Source organism: Microtus pennsylvanicus, chromosome 5 (genome assembly GCF_037038515.1).
Source record: "Microtus pennsylvanicus isolate mMicPen1 chromosome 5, mMicPen1.hap1, whole genome shotgun sequence".
NCBI classification, from domain to species: domain Eukaryota; kingdom Metazoa; phylum Chordata; class Mammalia; order Rodentia; family Cricetidae; genus Microtus; species Microtus pennsylvanicus.
The window spans coordinates 104910760-104934835 of NC_134583.1; the positions used below are offsets into that span (position 1 = coordinate 104910760).

The 24076-nt window shown below is 44.3% G+C and overlaps 1 protein-coding gene across 2 annotated transcripts in view; it reads right to left on the reverse strand.

Moving 5' to 3' along the window:
- Pip5k1b (phosphatidylinositol-4-phosphate 5-kinase type 1 beta) overlaps positions 1 to 24076 on the reverse strand; it is a 250636-nt gene that overhangs the window by 207840 nt on the left and 18720 nt on the right. The window contains exon 2 of one of the 2 annotated variants that reach the window (XM_075973743.1): positions 2517 to 2588. The exons of the other annotated variant lie outside the window; for it this stretch is intronic. The gene's annotated coding sequence lies outside the window, so the exon portion shown is untranslated. The remainder of the gene's footprint in view (positions 1 to 2516; positions 2589 to 24076) is intronic. 2 annotated transcript variants of the gene reach the window in all.

The following is a 24076-nucleotide window of genomic DNA, read 5'->3' on the forward strand; positions in this document are numbered from 1 at the left end:
CACATCTTATAGCCGCTAAAGGTACGATGCTCTGCAGTATCAAATGGCTTTCACTGAAGGAAGAAAACGAAAAGAGAGCAAATTCTGAGAAACTCAAACTATGCAAACGGTCGAGAGTACACATTTGTATACATGTTTGGCTTAAAAGCAGTGTCCTGGTCTTGTTCTAAGTGGCTAAGCGACCCTCCCAGGACTTGGTAGCTTGTCTCTGAGCACAGCGACCTCTAGCAGCTCCAACATTATACAGTTCAGGTCTATTGCCAATAATATTTTGCATTATAAAGTTACTTAGAAAACAACAGATACTCAATTCAACTGATGTTTTTAGGGCATCCATCATGGTAAAGGTATTCCCAATAACCTGAATCTTCACAGTTGACATCTATGTAACCAATACAGCTTCATGACATCATGAACGAGTCTATACACACAGAATGTTACACACACTGAAATAAACTTCCAATGGATTTATTCTACATAAAATATAAAAGATATTCTCCTAGTTAGCATTAGCTGTCAACTCGACACAGCTCAGGTCTATTTTAAGGAGTCTCAATTAGGGGACTGCTCTGATCATATAGACCAGTTGGCATGTCTGTGTGGCATTGGCTTGATTGCTAATTGATGTTATCTGCTGTGGGCTGTACAATCCCTGAGCAAGAGACCTAACTGAGAAGAAGGCAGGGAGCAAGAACAGTATTCCTTCATGGCTTCGGCTCTGGATTTCCGCTTCAAGTTCATGGCTTAACTTACCTCACACAGATTGTGACCTGGAGATGCAAGCCAAATAAACCCTCTCGTCCCCAAGTTGCTTTCCCATGTCGTTTACCACAGCAATAGAAAGAAAACCACAACAGATACTATAACTTGAGCAATTTTTAAATATCTACAGGGAGGCAAGAATATGGGTTTGGGTGCTGGCACTGAAGACATTTACATAATGTAGTGTAAAAAAAAAAATTATGGCAAGGTGATCTTACTGAGGGCCTTGTGCATGCCAGAACTGAGCTATGCTCCCAGGCCCAGGAGGAAACATTTCAAAGAGAACATTTAGAATATTCACATTGCTGTGAAGCCACAATTTCCCAGTCCCTAGCCCTTTCCTGTAGGGCAGCAGGACACTTTGGTTGTGAGAATCGGCCTTGATTCTGGCTATTTCTCAATGAAGCCTTGGCTCACTGAGGAATGTCCCAGTCCATTCAGGTAATACAACCAGGTATTGTAGTCCAGACCCCTTCAACAAGTGTCTGCCTAAGTCTCTACTCACAAAGAGGAGAGCCAAATAGCACCGGGGAGAGCTGATCCACAGATCCACCCACAAGAACAGACTCAACTCAGCATATTTTACAAGCTGGATTCTTTTTGACCCAAATTATCCACTGCCTCTGCTCTCTCATTTCAACCCACCTTTGTGTAAATATACAGAGAATATGTAAAGACTATTTCGGGCCCAAGCTCACAAGAGGCCAGCCCTAGGTTGGCTGTGTGGAGCCCCTTGTTAGGGAGGGCTTATTTGAAAAGTGACTGCCTATTGAAACGGATAATTACAGGTATGCTTCACAAATAAATTATAATTGTAATGACTAATTATAAAGGTACCTTAGAAACAGTATTCTATGTTAATCACAAAATTCCTACTCTCAACATTTTCTGAGTATATCATACCCTTGACACAAGTCTACTTGCCTCTAAAACTGTAATCTTTAGACTAACGGTAATAAGGCTACCAAGGCTCAGAGAGGCTTAACGACTTCCCCTAAGTCATCCTCTTTTTAAGAGGAGATCCAGAATGACAGAGGTCTGAACCAGGCTTCTTACCAGCTAGGGATACACCTTCCCTAAGTCTGCGTGCCAGTATTGATAGTCAAAACATTGCTAGAAAGAATTCCCGCGGCGGCTGTGATAAATGGGAGCCACATGGGTTAAGTTTGGAAGGCATTCCCAGGCAGGATACTCAGAAAGTATTCCAACCAGCAGTGCATTTGGACAGAGGTGCTCAGGGCATTGAACGTTGGGCTCGGCAGGACCCGAGTTATTTTTGTTTATCCATGTGGTAAACAAAACTTTGGTGGTCTTTCCACCCTGCCAAAAACCGGGGGCACAGAGTTCCCTTCAGTTCTCCCAACTCTTCACACGCAATTATTTACTTTTATCAGCGTCTAATAAGCTATAACTTGCACAGAGTTATTGAACATATTGTCATTATTGCAGGCTAGAACAGAGGCTCTTGGTCTTACTCGCGGCCCTGTCCCCAGGACACAGAGGCACAGTGGCCTAGTCCCCAGCAGGCATGCATTCCTCATCCTTATAAACATAGGCGACAGTATCTATTCACAACACTCTCTAACCTTTACTGAAAGCTGCTAACTGCTGTTAAATATTTCACAGATTTGAATGGGGCCACTGACACAGTTCCTTAGCGAATTCAACAGCTCCATCGCTGTGAAGAAAGCTGTAATTATGGAGTAATAGACATGCCGTCGGCTTGTTACAGTTTATCCAGGGTATTAGCTTACGAGTTCAAGGAAGTCGCCTGACTGACAGGTAGTCCACCCAGAGGCAGCAAGCCAAGTTTTCTCAGTTCTTAGCTGCAAGACAGGAGGAGAAACCAATGAAGAAGGGATATGTGATGTCAAGACAGGTATTGATCTTTTTATTCATTTTTGTCATATATATTCATTTGGTGAGGAGAGGAGAAACACGTGCCAGGGCGTGCACATGGAGATCAGAGGACAACTTTCCTTCTACCATATGAGTCCCGAGGGTTGACCTCGGGTCATTAGGGTTGACACCAAACACCTGTCATCACGGAGCCACCTTGCCTCGCCCACCCCACATTTGATCGTTGTTAATAGAAACGACTTTTGGAAAAAGGTTTCAAATGCCTGGTAATTGTATAATAGGTACTACGCAGAATGCTGTGTGATAAACTAATGGGGCAGTCACGTATCACTAATCTTCATGTATTACATTTTACTGGGAACAGCTTGGGGGCCTTAGTATGGTGCATCATTTGAATAGCCTTTTCATAATGAGACTGAGGTTCGGCGAGATTACCTAGGCTTCCCACAACCACACAGCTTCTTAAAGCTGCAGTGAGGGTCAAGCCTCTAGTGATTTTCAGAAAGGAGTAATTAGTAATTTTTATCCACTAGGTGATCCTGGCAATTCAGGAAGACATTTTTGGTTGTCACAATGGGGGAGAGGAACTAGGCATCTAGGGGGCAGGAATGCTACTCAACATCCCACAAGCAGGGGACAACTTCGCAGTCAAGAATTACCAAATGGGCCTGGCAGTGGTGGTGCAAGCCTTTAATCCCAACACTCGGGAGGCAGAGGCGTGAGGATCTCTGTGAGTTCAAGGCCAGCCTGGACTACAAGAGCTAGTTCCAGGACAAGAACCAAAAGCTACGGAGAAACCCTGTCTTGAAAATAAAAAGAATTACCAAATATTACCAGTGCCATGGCTGAGAATGGCTGCTGGTGAGATAACACTGTTGAACGCTAGGGCTGCCTGAAATACAGATGTTAATATTCTCTCTCTCTCTCTCTCTCTCTCTCTCTCTCTCTCTCTCTCTCTCTCTCTCTCTCTCTCTCTCAGGTTCCAAGGGAGAATCTGGGCCTGGTTCCAGCTTCCCACTGCTGCCAGCCTCAGTCTTCCATGGCTTAGGTTCACCCTTGGTCTCCGTCTTCACATCATGACCTTCTCTACCTGTCTTTGGCGGCTCTCTGGGATGAACTGAGGGACCATCTAGATAATTCAGAACCGCACTGCCTCTCGCAAACCCTGGTGACACTCTCCTCTCAAATAAGCCAACAGGTTCTAGGCATCTACAGATCCCAGGAATTAGGATGTGGGTCTCATTGGGGGAACACAAGGAGGTATCATTATTCCCATTTTTACATGAGGCAACTTGAAGCCACTCAGAGAAGCTGGAGAGAGATCTTTAATCAGCCCAGCCCAGCCTCAGCACCGGGGCTATTGCAGGGCACCAATGAATACGTATGTGTTCCAAGCACTCTCTGGAAGACTTGTGTCAACACAGGCTCCCAGGATGTAAAAGCCTCAAGAATATTTTTGTTAATTTTCTTAACATCCTTTATGGAACATTTCTTTGTTTCCCGGGAGGTATGTATTATATAAACAATGACCTGTACTCCTTGCATGGAGCTGCCCACCTCCTTCCTGAGTTTTAAATATGCAACAAATTACAGCCTTAACTGTGCATGTTCCCTTAGCGCTGGTACTGTAGGATCAGCTCAGATCTCACTCTTGCTGTGAGAGGAGGTTATTGCCCACGGAGGGACCAATATAGTGGGTCTATGTGTGGGTGGGTGCCAGAGTTTTCAGCACCCCCCCTAAATGTTTGCATGCTAAAAATACTGGTTATTCAGCCAGAACAGGAAATAAAGTACTGATACTTATTACAAGGAACATGAAGCTTGAAAACACGCTGAGTGAAAGAAGCCAGACACAGAAGGGTCCATTAGAGGATTCCCAGCGGAAGAAATAGCCACAGTAGCAAAAAAGCAGCTGAACAGCTGCCCAGGGCTCAAGGGGTTGTAGCCGGGGCATTCTGGGTTATATTCTGGAGTGGTAAAATGTCTTGGAGCTAGACAGAGGTGACGTGTGCCTCCAGTTTTCACCATAAAACAGTTGATTTTATGTTCTGTGAACATCATTTGAATAAAAATAAATTAATGGTCTATATGCAAAGTGAACTCCAGCTTAAACAATCCATTTCTTTGCCATGAGTCATTTAAAACATATTTTCTTTCATACAGTAGAGGGGTTCCTACTTAAACTATTATGACTTCTTATTGTATACAGCTGGGACAAAATTTTTCAGCTCCTTTTCTGCTCTTCAGATTTTGGTATGAAGTCTCAAAGATGTGTAAACAATACAGCTTTGCCATCTACTTTTAATTTTTGTAACTAAAGTACATGCTGTTTTTTCTTTTAAAAACAGTTATACTATATTATAATTTATACAAAAGTGACAGGAAGGATCATATTTTTGTCTCTCTCCTCAAATTGGCTCCTTACTTGCATTTTCTTATGAGAGCCCTGTTAGATAATAAAATGAAGTGCTGTGCTAACTCTGAAGCACATTTCAAATACAAGGCATTATTTGTATAAATAAAAGTGTTTTCTGCAGAGCTAGCATGTAACACGCTGCTGCTGAGGTACCGTGTGCACTTCAAAATGACGCGCCGGCAGTAACCACCCTGAGGAATGGGCGGTCCATTACTTCACAGTCAATAGACAGCAACTAAGCAATAGGTCTCAACAGCTGCACTGGATGGGGTTTTATCCAGAAAAGGGCACGGCACAAGCAAGAACTAGAGCCGGGAGGCAACCCGACTACCTCCTCCTGAGGGAGTCCACCTGGGCTGTGACCTTGAGGAATGTGGACCTTTCTAGTGGCTTTAGAAGGAGTAAAACTCACTAAAGGAAGACTCATGGCCAAGGATGGGGAAGTCTTCTGAGGAGGCACAGAAGGACTGAGGAGTAAGACAAGAGCCATGTAGAGCTCAAGGGCACCTCCTACCTTGAGAACCCAGCCTCTACTTCTAGGTAGAAGGCACCGAGAACCCACGAATCCCCAAGTATGTCGGTTGGCCGCAAGAAGGAAGGGTTCTGGAGGAGAGACGTGGCAATCACTGGAGTTTGCCATGAGTACATATAGTAATTCCTGGTCTGAACAGAGTCTCTTATTTTTCGCATCATGAAGGCAGCTTCTGGCTGGGAACCTGGACCATCACCCCTCAGTACACTGTGGCACAGGGAGCTAGGCCAGAGTCTTGCTACGAGTTGAGTTCAGAGGACAACTGGGTAAGAAGGTTAGCAGGAGAGACAGGACCATAAGAGAGAGAGAGAGAGAGAGAGAGAGAGAGAGAGAGAGAGAGAGAACTGAGTTCTGGACCATACTTGTGAGTAACATTTTGTTCTCTCAAACCCACCATCTCCTTGAAGTCATCTATAAAATGGGTGGTTGTGCTGCCCTGCTTATCTCCAACAAAGTGTGTGTGTGTGTGTGTGCACATGTGTGTGTGCGCACATGTGTGTTTTTCTGCTGAGTAGAGATACAAGTGGTCTTAGTGAAGCACAGTGATCTTAACAAAGGACTATGGGTGGAGATTCCTGCCCCCGCTCTCCCTTCTGGCCTAGCAAGCTCCTCTACAGGACCATGGAGCAGACACAACACAATGATCTTGTTCATCATTTCTACCTACGACATCTGAAGGGCCAGAAGTGGTGGCCTGTTTGGATGTTCCTGGACAACCCCCTCGACTCAACTGCACACAGCTCAGCCACCCTAGACTTGGCAAGGATCAGCTGCCCTCGGGCAGTATGTAGAACAAACAATGTATACTTTCTCCAGTTCATTCGCTGACCTGTATATGCGGGCTCTACTAGGTTCTGAATGCCAAAGGCCATCAGAACAGTAATGGAACCCATACAAGAAGTTATTAGAGACTGAGATGGGACTTAACAAAGAGGGCGAAAAGAGTGATTAGCAACATCAGTGAGCTGGAAGCAAGAGGTTTCTAGACACAGTTGCAAGTGTGTTCCTGAAGAGCCTAGTAGAGCCCAAAGGGTTCTACAAGACCAAGAATCCTCTTTAGATGCCCACAACTTAAAGACAGCTGCCCTGAGACAAACCTGTGCTCAGTCCTACTCTTCCCCAGGCCATAAGCACAAGCTAGAAGCAACAGCTTCCGAGAAGCATCCAGACACAGCTTCAGGCCACCTTGGGAAGAAGGGGACAGCTACTAACATAGCGAACATGGAGACGTTGACTCTTATACGATACAGAAAGTTTAAGGATCTTGCACATTAACTTGTCAAGACTGAGACCAGGCATGGGACTTAGAAATGTTTTCCACCAAGTAAGTTTCAATGGGACAGCGAGACAGACAACCTTGGCTGGCCTTCCATCCACCTATTCAAGTCACACAACCTTGCAAGATATGGCGGCATTATCTCATGCGGAATGTGCTTTCTAAAACCGAGGTCTGTCACACCCACCTAAACGCTAAGATCATCTTGTAACGTGCTCCATCTTTAACCACACCAGGCAGATCTGTCAATATCTGAAGAAACTAAACCTACTTCTTGCCCAGGTCACTGGGTCTCATTCCTACACCTTCTTCCCACTCCAGGGAGACAGATGAAGCTCAAGGGACAGCTGCCTCAGGAGCCTACCACCAAGCTCAACCCTGATCCATCAGGAGGAGGCTCTGGCAATCTTCAGTTTCCAAGCTTATGACTCTTCTCCTCAGATACCACCTTAACATGTCAGATTTCTGTGTTGCCATCTGGGGCCTGGCTGAGAAGCCCAAAGTCTGTGTCTCTCTCTACTCAGCAGGAAACCCAGGAAATATCCATCACAGGCTAGGGGGCCTCTTCAAGTCCAGCCATTTATCCAGCATTTTGTCTTACTTAGTTCATGTAAAGCCAATCTTCAAGTCCACGGGGTTATAAAGGACGAAACAGAATCAACCTTCGGTAAACAGGCACTTTGTCAAGCAACGGTACAAGGCCCTGGTTTCCACATTAGCAAACCAGTACACACTGAGCAAGTCTCTCTACCATCAGGAACTTCACTTGCCAAGTCGGTACACGACGGGGATTTCTCTTCAAGTATCCATGCTACTACTAAGGGAACTCTGTTGAAATTGAGGTAATTTAAATAGGCATTTTGGCATTTGAGCTATTCAAACATCACAAAGCAGCTTGAAGGCCAGGACCGTGTTTCCAATTATGGGATCTCTCGGCCTCGCAGAGAAACCGATGTGGGAGAGGGTCCTGAGGGTCTCCCAGATGATGAGCGAATGAATATCCCAGCTCAGGTCTCAAGTGAAATTTAGGTGAATGCTGTAATGAAATCTATTTAAAAGACAGGCCTGCTGTCTCCTCTTCTTAGAGAGAGTTCAGTATAATTACGTCTTGCAACTGTGCTCCACAGTGTTACTCTGTAGAGAGCTCTTCCTGCCTTCATCTTTCCCCCAGCCAGTGGGATCATGCCTACTGCCCCTCGTCACCACTGAGAAGCAGATCATCCCTCCCAGGATTTGACTAGACCAGAAGGAATCGATGTCTTAGATGTTGTGAAGGGAATGATAATGTTTAACAATGCATAGTTTTTAAGACTGACTTTTCACCTGCTTTGTGGAAGGACTGAAAGATAAAGCAGACAGAGGAACGCTCCCTAGCACCGGGTTGGGAGGCACCAGGCACAAAGACAGGCCACAAGGTTGGGGGCCAGATGGGCTGTGTCTCGTTTCTGCGTGCCTCAGGCTCCTCATCTGCGGAGTAGAGATAATAAGGGATACCTCAAAGGACCACTGTGAGGCAGAAGACGAGTGCCCGCGTGGAGGCTCTTAAGACAGACAGCATGTGAAACACAGTAAGGCTCAAACAGCCGTGACTTTTATCGCTGCTCCTTATACACATCAAGCTGTTTTACACCTATCTGCATAGTCAGTGACTCTAGGCAGCTAGCCTCAGATCTCTCCACAGAGTTAGGAGATTAAAACTCAGCTGGGTGTAACACATAAAGCATTGTCCCATAGAAACAATATTTCAAATCATAGAATTTAAGAATTAGAAGTGACCTTATCTAGTTATTTAGTAAGTGGTCTCACTAAGTTGCCCTCCCCTGTGATGTCAGAGGGCTGACCCAGGGAGGCCATTTGTGCGCAGGGATACAGCTATGGATCTCTCTCTGGAATGGCACATGTACCGTACTGAACGGAGTGTGCGTAGGCCAAGGATGTCTTGAAAAGAGCCTGTGATGTCTCCTGAATGGAAAACCTGGAAGACACCAAAGCCTCGACTGGGAATCCAGTTTGGATGAAACCTCCAAAGCGCTGCTCAGATAACTGAAGGAAAACCAAAGTCACTTTCTGTGGCGAGGGATGCAGCTCGGAGGTAAAGTGCGTGGCCAACCACATGCAAGGCGCTGGGTTTAACGCCTGTGAACAACAACAAAAAGAAGTAATTACAAGCCAGGTGTGATGGGACCATGATCACAGCACTTAAGAGGCTGAAACAGGAGGGTTGGGAGTTCAAGGCCAGCATGGCCTACCTAGAGACTTCCAGGCCTGCCTGGACTATTACAGTGAGATCTTAAAAGAAAACAAACAACAACAATAAAACAACATCAAAACCAAGTACGCGGAGGCTGGTGAGATGGCTCAGTGGGGAAAGGTGCCCGAGTTCAATCCCTGGAAGCCCACAAGTGGAAGGAGAAAACTGATTCCTGAAATACAATTTTTTTAAAAACTACAGTATGGTTCAAAATTTAAAATTTATGTTTTTATTTATTTGTACACATAACTATAGATAAAGAGGCTGTAAAGAAATATTTAAAATGTGAACAATTATATTCTCTGTGCTATGGAATGACAGAATCTATTAACTCCTTTGTAAATTTGTTATTTTCAAAGTTTGGTTAAATGGGAAAGTAAAATGACATTTAGAAAGACTAAAGAGTAGCCGGGCTCAGCGGTGCACGCCTTTAATCCCAGCACTCAGAAAACGGAAGCAGGAAGATCTCTGAGCCCAAGGGTAGCATGTACAGAGGGAGTTCCAGGACAACCAGGGTGACACAGACACGCCCACTCCACAAACTAATTTTTTTTTAAAAAAGTCAACAAATAACCACTTTGAAGCCAGCATTTACTCAGAAACGCTCTTATCTACCACCAACCCCTCCCACTTCATAAGCAAAACCCCTCGGTCCCATCAAATCCTACCTGAGCCTGAACTCTTACAACTCAGGGATAACTAGCCACAGGATGGCTTACGCTTAGATCATGTGACATTTACAGTCTGAGCTGCTCCCAGCTAATGAGTGTCATGAGGAAATACTCCTTAAGGAAGGAGGGGGCCTTACCCCCCGCTCACCTACACTTCAGGCTAAGTAAATGTTTGCCTTGAGTCATACCACAGTTTATGGCACACAAACAGCTCCCTTGCAGAAGGGGCCCTGGTGATCTCATCAGAGCTACTGACCTGGAACCCCAGTTCTAAGCCTTCTCTTCCTGCACTACCGCCGGCAGCCTGCTTCCAGAGACCTTCCTGATAAGCGTGTATCAGAAGGTACCTTGGTCCTCACGCTGTGTATATCTGTGACCACAGAGGCAGTGGGTCATTTCTGTCATCTGCTGCACCTGCCACAGTCAATTAACTTCCGGTCCATTTTCCGCCACTGCATAGGAGCCAATTAACAGTAACTAACCCTCAAACATGTCTACTATCAGTCAGACCAAAGGGAACACACCACCGAAGTGGCTTCCTGTTCATTTTTGTCACTTGTCTTTGTTGGTTGAGGTTGGGAAACTGCTCTAGGCATGACCAGCAAGGGCATAACAGCAAAGGCTTGGCTGCAGGTGGTGATAAGAAAGAAATGCTTCTTTCAGATAAGCAGAGAGTCCACAGCTATAATGGGTAGTTTATTGCCCGACCAAGGTACTAACCAGAAACCAACATAGGGGGAGAAAGCACACAGGACAGCTCATCACTCTTGAATTAAGATGCAATGAACTCACATCAAGAAGATGAAGAAGAACTTAGGGCAAAGCCTAGCGCATGCATGGACACAGTAGCAGGGAGCTGAGAATAATAAGCCTTGGAAGGATGGTCATGCTAGGGCCGGGTCTTCTTCCATCGACGCAAGTGCTCCTGTCCACTGAACTGTGGCTCCTGTCCCAAGCACTATGAGATCCGGACATAATAAACAATGCAAAAAGAAATGACTAAATAGAAACAAACACGAGAAAACCTCCCTCCAAAAGACAAAGCCGAGACTTGGGAAGATGTATAAGCATTATATTTCATGTGTAAAAATCTAGTCCCTATGCTGAGCGAGCAGTCGAAGAAGAAGACTAGGCGAGAGAGAGTAAGCTGAGGCTTGCAGACTGTGGTTGACTCCTGTACAGAGGACAGGATGAAAATACAAAGTGAGAAGAGAAAACACGAAGTTGAGAGATTCACAGACAAGACCGTGAACTCTGTTGCTTTGACGCCCTTGGATCAGGCACATGGCAGTTCCTTGAACCTGGTGACCCACGTTTATCTTCTCAGCCTGTACTCTTGTCCAGTGCACATCGTGCTCTCGCTTACGGAGAAAGAAACACTCCTTAGAAAGGCTTTCAACGGGCCATTTCAGAAACCGTGAGAATCCGCATACGCCGACTGTTGGGATATTTTCCCACAACTCTTTGCGAAGCTTGTGCCTGTCGTGGGTAAGAACTGACCTCCTCATAGGGCCTCCTTTCCACCCTAACACTGCCCTCAAAACTACACTAAACACTTTTCTCAATTAGCTCTAATATCTGTTTGAAACAAAGGGAAGAAAAAAAAAACCCAGAAATGTGAAATTAAGGGCTCACAGTGGTTACAAGTAAGTTAAGGCATGGTGCTGAATGAGATAATGAGAGAAAACCCAAGAATTGAAGGCTGGGTTAGATGAGATAGCACAAAGCAGGTAGATCAGTGAGGAACTGAAGGTCAGTCCCATCTGGGGGCAGAAGAGACTCACCCAGAAATCCCCAAGAGGTACACTTGCATTCTGAACACAAGAACATTCAGGTCTTCCTCAGATCAAAGAGAGTTAACTTTTTAACACCTCACCTTAGATGTTTAGGGAACCTCATACGGAAGGGTCAAAATTAAGGTGAAAATAAGGATAGTTTGTTTAGATGCTCAAGGACCCATTGGGTCTAGAAATTTGCCCAAAGTTACCGCAGAGCACAAGTAGGAACTTGGGCAGTCACAAAGAACCCAAGCGTGAGAACTGAGCCCCGTGAGAATGGAGCCGAGCCATGGACTGCATCCTACCCCTTGCCACCTCCAACTTTTAGATTAAAAAAGAAAAAACCCTCAGACTCAAGAGGCCAAAGGCTTACAGAAGACAACAAGTTCATGGCAGTGCCGAGGGTAAGGTTCTACTTCTTCCCTCCTTGCCCAGTGGTCTTACATCATCTGTTTACATCAACCAGGTGCTGACAGGCTCAGTCTTCTCCCCCAAAAACAGGTCTTCTGGAAGCTCCCTGCTCTCCAAGGTCTGTTCTGTGCTCAGTGGCAGTCCCTGATGTCGCTTGTAGCGTACCACAATCTGATCATGTGTGCCCCAGAGACAGGCAGTCACTCCAATTAGTGGAATAATCTTTCCCTATCTACTGAATCCCTTTTAATAGTGCCTTTCCCTTTCAACTATCATTTCTTGGATGAGATGTAAAACCAATGCGTTTAATTCTGTATAGATTATTTGTTAATGCCAGCCTTACCGACTTAAACAATGGTCTACCTATTTCTCCGCTGTTCTGGGTCCAGATACAACTAACAAGCAAAATAAACTGTCCTCGAAAATACAATTAACACCACACACACACACACACACACACACACACACACACACAGAGCTTTGAGTGTGGGAAAAAAAACGGAAAGGAAAGGACAAGTCACAAATCTACTGATAATACAGCCGTATATTTAGAGAGCACATAGATAAGATGCTCTTGGCCTTTGGTCTAGGAAACCTACACCTGTGCATTTACCTTAACGGACACGTTCAGTAAGAGAAAGTCAACGTTTAGAAATATTGGAGGGATAACAAAGTCATGCCAGCCCCAAACTCGATGCCTCCCACAGGAGCAGAACAATGGAGTACAAAGCAGGACCCAAGCCAGGCTGAATGATGGTCTCTGTAAGATATGCAAATCTGAATCCCATAGCGCACCTGTCAAGGACACCCTCTAAAATGAGCAGCGCTCTGCAGTTGTGACTAAACTAAAGCCCTGGATGATGGAGGTAGGGTCACTGCGATCACAAGGGTCTGTAGAAAAGGTAGGGTGGAGAGCAAGATGCAGAAAAAGGCCCTGATCATGGCAGGAGAGACCGGAAAGGGCAGGGGAGGGAGCTGTGAACAGACAGGAAGTATCTGTGAGCCAGGAAATCAAAAACTAGCCAAGCAAGGGAAACACAGTCCTGGGGAGTGGGGCTCCAGGAGAAGTACTGTCCGGCTAGTACCTCAGTTTTAGGACATATCACCTCCAGAGCTAGAAGGTAATGAACCTCTGTCCTTTAAAGATACAGAATTCATAGTTCATAGCAATGAGAGGAAACACAAGCTACCATGCAGCTACTTAACCACTACAGAATCATCGGAGGACAACAGGACAATATACGGAAGGCAAGTGGTGTGCGTACAATTATTCATATGTGACATAGGGTAAAAATTAAAGTAGAATAGCTCATCCTAATAGGTGGAAAGCCTGATTCTGTTCTCCCGTCTCCGCACCACAGTGGCCAGCGCAGTCCTTCCGAATGTGAAGTCAATTACCTTATTTCTCTGCTCAGGCGTCTTCATTCATGTCTCTTCTGCACATGAAACAAGAGCCCAGGCACGAGCAGCTTCCTAGGTACCATAGCCAAAATGGCTCTGAGCTCTGGGGACAGCCATTCACACATTCTTTCTGTGAGCAGTGTCCCCTGCACAGGCACGTGTGTTTGCCCTCACTTGCTACTGACGACCAGTACTGAGAACCAGTTGTCATGTCAGGCCCCCTCACCCACGGGGACTTTTCATCCACTTCCTTCTACCAACAACCATCCCGCTGCCCAACTCCAGAACCCGCCATGTCCAGTATCTTTTCTCCACAGCATGTATTACCACCTGACATTTTTAAAAGCCACCTCTTTGAGACCCATCTTCCTGAGTTAGATGTATTCTCCGAGAGAACACAGACTTCAGCGGGCCGGTCCACGGAAGCGCTCTGAGGGCTTGAATGAGTCCACACAGTGGGTGTTAAATCGAAGCCTCTTCAGTGAGTGAACTGAGAGCAGAACTGACTACAGAGAGATAAAAGCAACTTCCATTTCAATATAGCTGGGGTGTGGACGAGCCATATCACTTCGCATAGACGGGCCATGGAAGGCTTTTAACAAGCCAGAAGTCAGTAACTTCTGATGGTGATATTTTTAGAAGTCTTACTCTAACTATAGAGCCATTCTCCATTTTCTGTGCATGACTTTTTAAAATCCCAATTAATCACACGGTGACCTCTAAAACCACAGGAGCTGTTTTAGCTTCTCTCTCTCTCTCTCTCTCTCTCTCTCTCTCTCTCTCTCTCTCTCTCTCTCTCTCTCTCCCTCCCTCTTTCTGTCTCTTTATCTCCCTCCCTCCCTCTCCTGAAGTCTCATCATATTTATGTAATCAGAGTCTCAAACACTCATCTCTTCTGCATCCCAGATCCTCGAAACACTCGAAGACCGGCTTCATTTCCACCAGAGCTTTGCACATCCACTCTGGCTACACATCTTATGACCTGAGTTTCTTCTTTATCCTCTCAAATGCTAAAGGGTAAAGATAAAGAATGCAACAAAATGAGACGGAGCTCCAGAGACAAGAGCAAACAGATGAACCCCTTACCACTGAGGGACACAGGAGCAACTGAAGGAGGAAGACAAGGAGGACCCAGGGCTGGAATGCTTTGAGCTACAGAATAAAGTGATATTCAATTGCAATTCAAAGTGAAAAACAAAACAAAACACACAAGTGAGCACTAAGGATACATGTGACTGAATGAAATGGAGAATGTGGAGAAATCGTCTATGCTGAAGTATTCCACATAATTTTATAGATACCTCTACTCTAACGCAGGGGTGCATCACTTCCCAGTCTCTTCCTGTGGGCTAAATATAGTGACACCTGGCTAGCCATTCCAGAATAAGAACTGCAGGAAGTAAAAAAGAAAATGTACAGTTAGGACACCTGGTGAGCAGCCAGAGAGTCTAGAGTAGCATCAGGAGGGACAGGTCCTCGTGACTTACTCTTTGCTGATATGATGAGTGAGCACCGCATTTTACCTTCCAAGGACACATAATTCTAGCCTAAGGGTAAACATATCAGATAAATTTCCACTAAAGGACCTTCTACAAAACACTTGACAATAATTCTCAGAATTGTTAAAGACAGAAAAAACAGGGAAAATCAACTCAAATAAGGGAAAAGACTGAACTATGAGGAGGGCAAGAGGACATGTAAGAGAAATGCAGACTGCAAGATGTGATAGAAATTCAGAATGCAAGAGAACATGTGATAGAAATTCAGAATGCAAGAGGGCATGTGATAGGATCTCAGAATGCAAGAGGGCATGTGATAGGATCTCAGAATGCAAGAGAACTTGTGACAGGACCTCAGAATGCAAGAAAACATGTGATAGGATCTCAGAATGCAAGAGGGCATGTGATAGGATCTCAGAATGCAAGAGGGCATGTGATAGGATCTCAGAATGCAAGAGGGCATGTGATAGGATCTCAGAATGCAAGAGGGCATGTGATAGGATCTCAGAATGCAAGAGAACCTGTGACAGGACCTCAGAATGCAAGAAAACATGTGATAGGATCTCAGAATGCAAGAGGGCATGTGATAGGATCTCAGAATGCAAGAGGGCATGTGATAGGATCTCAGAATGCAAGAGGGCATGTGATAGGATCTCAGAATGCAAGAGGGCATGTGATAGGATCTCAGAATGCAAGACAACATGTGATAGAATCTCAGAATGCAAGAGGGCATGTGATAGGATCTCAGAATGCAAGAGGGCATGTGATAGGATCTCAGAATGCAAGAGGGCATGTGATAGGATCTCAGAATGCAAGAGGGCATGTGATAGGATCTCAGAATGCAAGAGGGCATGTGATAGGATCTCAGAATGCAAGAGGGCATGTGATAGGATCTCAGAATGCAAGAGGGCATGTGATAGGATCTCAGAATGCAAGAGGACATGTGTCAGGACCTCAGAGGAAAGGACACTGGGAAAACAGTAAGCTGGAGTCAACTGTAGAAATAAGTTAAAAATTGTTATCAGTTCAGAAATTGAAACAAATGTACCATATCAAAGTAAGACAATGATAAAGAAAACTGGAAGTGAGATACCAAGAATTTTCCCTATTGCTATTTATGATAGTATTCTGCTATATTGTGGATCTGTAGTGTCCCCAAAGGTCCATGTGTTGGAGGATTGGTCACTAGTCTATGGCACTATTGGGAAGTAATGTAATCTTAAGTAGCTGGTGCCAAGTGGATGGAAATTACATCACTGAGGTTGTACTTTTGAAACACATTGGAGCCTTGGCCCTTTCCCCTTATCTCTTTTTATTCCTGGATGCTGTAAACACTACTACCACGGTACACCATCCCCCACAGGCCGAAAGCAGGCTGACACTTCCATAACCGAGTAAAATGATGCTTAAAGTTGATTTTTTTTCCTCAGTTATTTTGTCGTATCAACCTAAAGCTAACACATCCTCTACATCTAAAAGTGCTCTAAAACAAAGTTTGCTAAAACAAAACAAAACAAAAACAAGAACTCATGACCTCTGTCTTCAAAGGCTTCTTAAGCTTCAATTCATAAGACAATTTTTCCTAAGTGGGCAGTGTAAGATCTAATGAATCAAGTTCTTCTGTTACATTCTAAGTGACCCACAAGCAGCCACACATATGGAGGTATGGCCCTATTGCTCATGCAGCAGAAGCAGACATGGTCACTTCCTATTGCCTTTTCCAGTTTTTCAGTTTGTAGCAATGAGGTATCTGCCTTTGTCACCATCTGTCTGGTTGGCAGGAGATTCCCACAACAGTCAAGCAGATGGGCTGCCCACTCCTTTAACCTCACCAAATGCTCTGCAGAGTGACCTTGCCATCAGACAGGCCTTATAGAAGGCATATTCTTCTTTCTTTTTCCGTCATGTTTCTCTGGACATGTTTATCCCTGTGAATCTCGAACCATTTGAAGCCACGAGAACAAGTATCAGTTACCTCAACAATGAAGACTAAGTCGGGCGGTGGTGGCGCACACCTTTAATCCCAGCACTAGGGAGGCAGAGGCAGGCGGATCTCTGTGAGTTTGAGGCCAGCCTGGTCTAGAAGAGCTAGTTCCAAGACAGAAACCAAAAAGCTACAGAGAAACCCTGTCTCGAAAATCCAAAGGGGGGAAAAAAAAACAATGAAGACTAAGAGTATAGGACACAGGAGGCGGATCATGGATCATCTACACGCGCTGTCCGTCTTTGAAGGTCACCAGCATTAACTAAACAGACACCCCACACCTACCTGTGATCCTTTGCTCTTGTCCTTCCCTCAGATCTAGGTCTTCCTTGATACACTTCCTTCTACATTTTTCTAATTCTGTGTGGCACCCACCTACAAGCGGCCTTGCCATGCATGACCTTGCCCTCAGTGACACCAGTTTAGACTCGTCTTACTTTATATTCCCAAAACTGCTCTGTCTCCTAAGTAGATCTTCCCAACCCCACTGTGAGCTGCTTACTCATCTGCTTTTCTTTGTGCACTTTGTGCTTTGATCAGTCAAGGAGTCCAATAAACATCAACAAATATTTGAACTTACCCCTGAAAGTTTATTGCACAGAAATTAAATGAAGAACATGACCATCCTGTTTTGCAGCTGAAAGCTTTGAGGAAATGGCTTAAGCAGTTCAGTGATTTTTCTGGGGTCGTATGGGAGTTTGCAGAGCCAGAATTTGAACCCCATTTCAAGCTCATACCTAGCACTATGCACATCCCAGTCTCCTTACTAATCCTAGTGTCCTGGTTAGGGGTTCTGTTGCTGTGAGGAAACACCATGAGAACAAGCAAGATGGGGAGGAAAGGGTTCATTTGGCTTATGCTTCCATGTTACTGTTCATCATCCAAGGCAGTAAGGACCAAAATCCAAGCAGGGCAGGAACCTGGAGGCCGGAGATGATGCGGAGGCCATGGAGGGGTGCTGCTTACTGGCTTGCTCCCCATGGCTTGCTCAGCCTGCTTTCTTATAGAACCCAGGACAACTGGCCCAGGGGTGATCCCTCCCACAGTGGGCTGGGGGCTAGGTCCTCCCACATCAATGGCTAATTAAGAAAATGCCCTACAGGCTTGTCTGCAGCCATATCTTATGGAGGCATTTTCTCAGCTGAGGTCCCCTCCTCCCAAATGACTCCAGCTTGTCAAGTTGACACAAAACTATGCAGCACAAGCAGCCAAAAATTACCTCTGACAATGGAGGCATCTGAGAAAGAGATGAAGGTCGACACTTTGTTATTAATTAAATTTATTCTTTAACCACCTTGTATGTATATATAATAGATTATAATCACTCTTCTGTCCACCCTCTATTATTCCCCCTCCTCCATCCCTACTGATCCTATTCTCAGATCCATGATTTTGGGTGGTGTTATGATGCTGATGCATTTAGTTAAAACAGGACCGTCTTGGGGACCACTGGATTGGGACTATTCAGTGGAGCCTGGTGAGGTCACTAGTAGGCACTAGTAGGGCAATGATGCCCCCTCTTCCTGAATCTCCCATTAGCAAATAATCCTCAGTGAGAAGCAGGCCCTCTTGAGCTTCTCTCCTCCACACATGCTAATGGGGGGGCAACCTTGTACGGGCCCAGTACAGGCATCCACAGATGCTTTAAGGTAACTGAGAAAACTTATTCGATCATTCCTCCCCAAACCTAACAGTCCTCATGCATTTGCGTATGGAATTAACAGGACACAAGGGAGACACCTCCACACGTTCTTCAGGGAGCACCGTGCTTAGCTATGGCTCTTTGTGCTACTCACACAGCAAGCAGTTAGATGAAATACTGTGCACAAAATGAACACGGAAACACAAAAGACCAAAAATTAAGGGATACAAAAGAAGCAATACAAAGAGGGACATTCACAGCAGCAGGAACCTACCTCAAAGAAACAGAAAGATTGTTTTGGGTATAAGGCCAGGGACAAGCGCCAGGGCCTTAGGTTCAATCCCGAGCACTACAATAAATGAATACAACTAATATCTGTAAATAGATTTCAAATCAGCAAACTAGTAATGCTTCTCAAGGAACCGGACCAGCAAAGGAAAGAAGTACCGAAGATCAGAGGAGTAATAGACAAGAAAAACAATACAAAAGACCAAGGGAAAAGAGTCATTTTGAAAAGATAATCAAAACTGACAACATTTTAGATGTATTAATCAAGGGTGGGCACTGGGGAAGACCCAGAGAGAGGTGAGAGAGAGAGAAAGAGAGAGAGAGAGAGAGAGAGAGAGAGAGAGAGAGAGAGAGAGAGAGAGAGAATATGCAAGGTTGTTTTTGAACTGTGGTGGCAGGTGAATCACTTTTCGCGTAACTGTAGCAGCAAGCCAGAAGCTGCAGGACTACTCTATATGAGCACCATATGCATGCCTGAGGTACCTGTGCAGAGTCAAGCCAGCACATCGGGTATCCTGAAGCAGCAGCACAGGACACGCAAGCACCCAGAGGACGTGCAGCAAGGTCCCTTCAGCAGTCCGCCTCTCGTTTCCTGCAGGCAACTCTGTGGTCTGCCCCTTAGAGTTTCTAAAAATAAGTTACCACCAATTCAATTACACAACTACATGAGTATTTACAATTACATTGTGGTCCTTGCCTGAATTAAATCAACTTCTCTTTTATTGTGGGAGGAGAGGGACCAAATTTCTTTGCAAGTACAAAGCACCAAAACCAGTCCAAGGCTCACTTTTCTGTATCACCACCACCCAATCCTGAGACAGAGGGCTTTGCAGGACATGCCCACCTACTATGCCAGTCATCAGAATTCCAACCTATCCAGCCAAGAATTTCTCAGTTTCACCTAAAGGGCAGACAGACCTTTCTGCTCCACTATTCTTGCCAGCACTCTCATGCCAGCTGCTACTTACCTCCAAGTTCTGCCAGAGAGCTTTGCCCAGAACAAACCCTGCTCTTCCTATAGTGTTAGGCACGATAGGTTGTTTTTGTTTTTGTTTTTGCTTTCATGGCTTCTGGTTTAGCTGACAGATTTGAGTCCGGTAGCTCTTCCTCTGATCTCCTTTCCCCAAACCACAGGCAGTCATAGCCCTGTTTCTACAGAGAGAGGTGAGTGAGAACTTTAAAATACGCCACGGCTAATCCTCTGGAAATCTAACAGAGCATCAACTAGAAACGGTAGGAGGACGAATCCCCTCCGAATCCCAACATGTCTAGGACTACATGAGCAGAGAAGCCCCTTAACTTAGAGAACATATTAAACCCACTACAAGCTGAGACCAGAACACATGGAAAATGCATTTAACATGCCTCGCCTACCAAAACAGCATGGCTTGGTCTCCCTGCTGTAAAAACACAAGAATATCTGCATCGCCCTACAGTTGGCCAGACCCATCCAACACAGAGCCTACTATAATAACATGTAGAATAGGTCACATTGAATAACGTACTGATAGACAGCAAAGAAGTCATCTGAAATGGTTCCATACCATTGTGAGCAACGCTATTAAACAAAGGGATCCGCATAATTCAGCAACAAGACTTTGGCTTGAAGGGAATCCCATTTGCTCACATCTTACTCATTGAAAATTAAATGGGCCCCTTCCTCAATCAACAAATATAACCCGGCAGAGAAAGGCAAGACCTACAAAATAACAGAAAATACATTGTCGAACTAAAAGGCTTATCTCCCTCACGTCACTGTTTACTCCAGTATCCAGGGAAGGATTCCTGGAGTCATTACTGCCCCTGGGACTAGCGCACTGGGGCTCAGGAAGGGTGCTGGTGGCAGAGGCACCGGAATCCATGGAAGATAGACAGCAGGAAAAGGCTGCAAGTTATCTCCAGGCCTGCAACACCCAAGCCCGCCCACATCCCCAAGGGGCTGCAGTTTGCATAGTATAAATATTTCCTAAAACGCAGAGAAAGGGAGGCAATTTTCAAAAGCAAAGGGCATAATTCTAGCACTCTGTCACTTTTAAAGGTGTGACTCAGTAACTTCCACATGGACTTGCTCTGTGTACTAGCCAGTCTTCGTATGTAAATAGAAAAATATTCACACTTGCAAAGGCTTAATCTTGAATCTTAAATCTGGCTTTCACCCCACGTGTGGCCACATTCCGCCCATGCCACCGCACCTTTAAGAGCACTACCTTTCTCTGATTACACGTTGTTTCCCCAAGCTCTCCTATCTGTTGTGACTTTCTTGAGGGCGAGGGCGATGTATTGTTTTCACAATTGTGTCTCACCCTAGCCCTTCCCTCCAAACATCAACCCTTTGCTTAAGGCACCTTGCAAAAGCATTGCACGTGATACGGACTCGGAGGTGCTTTGTACTACACATATTTATTTTTGAAAGTTTTATTTTCTTTTTAAGTGTCTCTCTGTGTGTGTCTGTGGGAATCTGTGTACTTGTCTGTGCTGCGGTACGAGCACATGAGCGTGGGTACCCACAGCAGGCCAGATCCCCTGGAGCTGGAGTTACAAGTGATTGTAAGCCACCCAACAAGGGTGTTGGGAATTAAACTTGGATCTTCTGGAAGAGCAGTATGCACTCTTAACCACTGAGACATCTCTCCAACCCCTCTCCATGTTTCTAAGTAATCTCATGGGCTGCATTTGCCTCACTTTAGAGGCTGAAAAGACAATGGGACCTAGTCACCTTACACATGCCCAGTGTACCATTGCAACAGCAACTCTACTTCATATTTCCCAACAAAACAAGCATCTATCTAGACATCCATGATATCAAGGCATATCGATGCCATTTATACTCATACACTGAAGCTAACTTGAGATATGACACCTCCCAGACACAAACGAATGATTCTACAACAGCCTTTAAGGCTCGAAAGCAGCCATCAACCAATACATGTGACCCTTGAAACCAAATTATTCCATATATATTGAAAGGGACCCGTAGGCATGTGGCAAAGGTGACTTTCCTTGGCAACAGTGACTATGGAGTTCATATCTGCTTACTTGTTAATGATTGAAGGAGCAGCTAGGTGGAGGAGATTTCAAATAAGATTTCAAGGAAGCCAATATCCATTCTGGCCCCATCTCGGGATAATGCTTTTCTTGTAAAAGGGGGCCGCTCTATAAGGCTGTCATGTTCAAAATTTAAATCCAAAACAATCGTGAAATCCCTTTGTGCCTTCCTGCTTCCACTCTGGTCGATGTGCATTTGTGCCTCGCGCTTACGTCAAGGCTACTCCACCCATTTTAAGGGCCTAATGGATTCTAGGGAATTTATTGTCCCATTCTAATAGGACCTGGTGGGACAAGCTCAAAGGTTAGATTCCTCAACAGAAGTCCAGATTCCACCACGACGGCTCCTGTGGGCTTTCCAAAAGTCCCCTGCTAATCTCAAAGTACACTATCTACTAAGAATTAAGATTTTTGCACGGTTTATGTTTTAATGCTGTAATTGGATACAGGCTGTGATCCTGGATCTAAAATGTTCTTTAAAGTAATTTTTTTATCCAAAAATAAATCTCATCTGCTGACATGGCTCACTGTTTTTGCAATCAATGTTTCTTCCAGTAAGCCTTGAAGGACATTTCTCTGAGCACATTGTCCCCACCTACACTGGAAGCAGAGAGTCATCTACATCCCAGGTCCTGGCCCCTGGTGGCAGGCACACACTCTATCTTGTCCTTGTCCATGGTTTTATACACCCTAAATATCATTATTTTAAAAGTGATTTGCTTTTCACTGGGCATGGAGGCTCATGCCCACAATCCTAATCCTGAAGAGGATGAGGCAGGAATACTGTTGTAAACTGGAAGCTAGGCTGGGCTAAGAAAGGAATTTAAGGCCAGGCTGGGTTATAAAGTGATACGCTGTCTCAAACAAAACAACAAAACCAGAAATCAACAGACAAACATAAATTAAAGTTTCTTACATTCTTACTGTATTCATATGCAATAAAATGCATGATAAACGGTGAACAAGCTGCAATTTTCTCTAATGCATCTTTCAACTTATTTGAAATAGATCTTACCATAGTACTTTATCTTCAAATAATATTCTGTCCTTAGGGCTACTAATCCGGTTTAATCATTCTCTAAATGTCAGGTACTAAAATTATTTTTAGCCTTTCATCATTGTTATTAACATTGCTCTAACAACATTTTTCCCAGTATTTTTTTTTTCCTGTGCAGACAGACATCACTGGCCAGGCACGGTGGGATAGCCTGTAGTCCCAGAACTTGTTAGGCTGAGGCAAGAGAATCTCACTTCCTTGATTTTTAGGCAAGCCTGACAAAGGGAGACCTTGTCTCAAAACAAAGAAAAAAAACAACAACAAAATGAATTACTGGACCAAGGGTATTGTTGGCCTCCTTAGGGCAGTATATCTTTTTTTTTATTTTAGTTCTAGAGTTCAAACCAGTACTGCACTAGCTCAAATGATAACTATTATGTGTAAATGCACAATTTTGCAGTCATATCAACCTTGTAACATAATTTTATTCTTTAACCTATCACATTAGCTTCATTGCCTTCATTATGATAGGTGATTACTTGCTTTTTTAATGCACAAAAAATGATAGCTTCTAATCTTTGGCCACTTGTCTAAATAAAGATTGATTTTACATAATTACTTTTTATAATTTGAAGACTACCCTTCCCATACATTTGATTAAATCCTCTCTCTGTATATATTTCCATATAGTTCTTTTTAAAGAAATCTTTTTTTTTTTTACTTTTTTTTGTGGAGGAAAGGTTTTAGCTAACTTCCACATCACAAAGGAGGTCAGGACAGGAACTCAAGCAGGACAGGAACCTGAATGCAGGAGCTGACACAGATGCCATCGAAGAGTGACGTGTAACACTATTTTCAATACAACTGGCCATATAAGGAAATTATCTTTCTTTTATATATTGGTTAAGTAAATTTGACTCAAGATATCTAATGTATCCTAAAAATAAGCCAAAGTATGCTTTCCCTTAATACCAAATTAGCTATTTACTCTTACTCTTAATAATCATTAATTTTTAAAACAAGTATATAAATCAAAAGAGTTCTAGGGAAAATATTGTGATATTGTAGATCTAGTTTGGATATAAGTACCCCCATTTACCCAAATATCTCAAATTCAAATTAAACCTTTCCTTATTCTTTCTCTCCTTATGCACCTCACTGCTCATTAGTACACTCTGTACTAATCTTTCAATTAGCACTGGACAGCTAAGAAGATTTTAAAATGATGGTTGAGCACGTCAATGCCATTAAATGTAGGAGAAT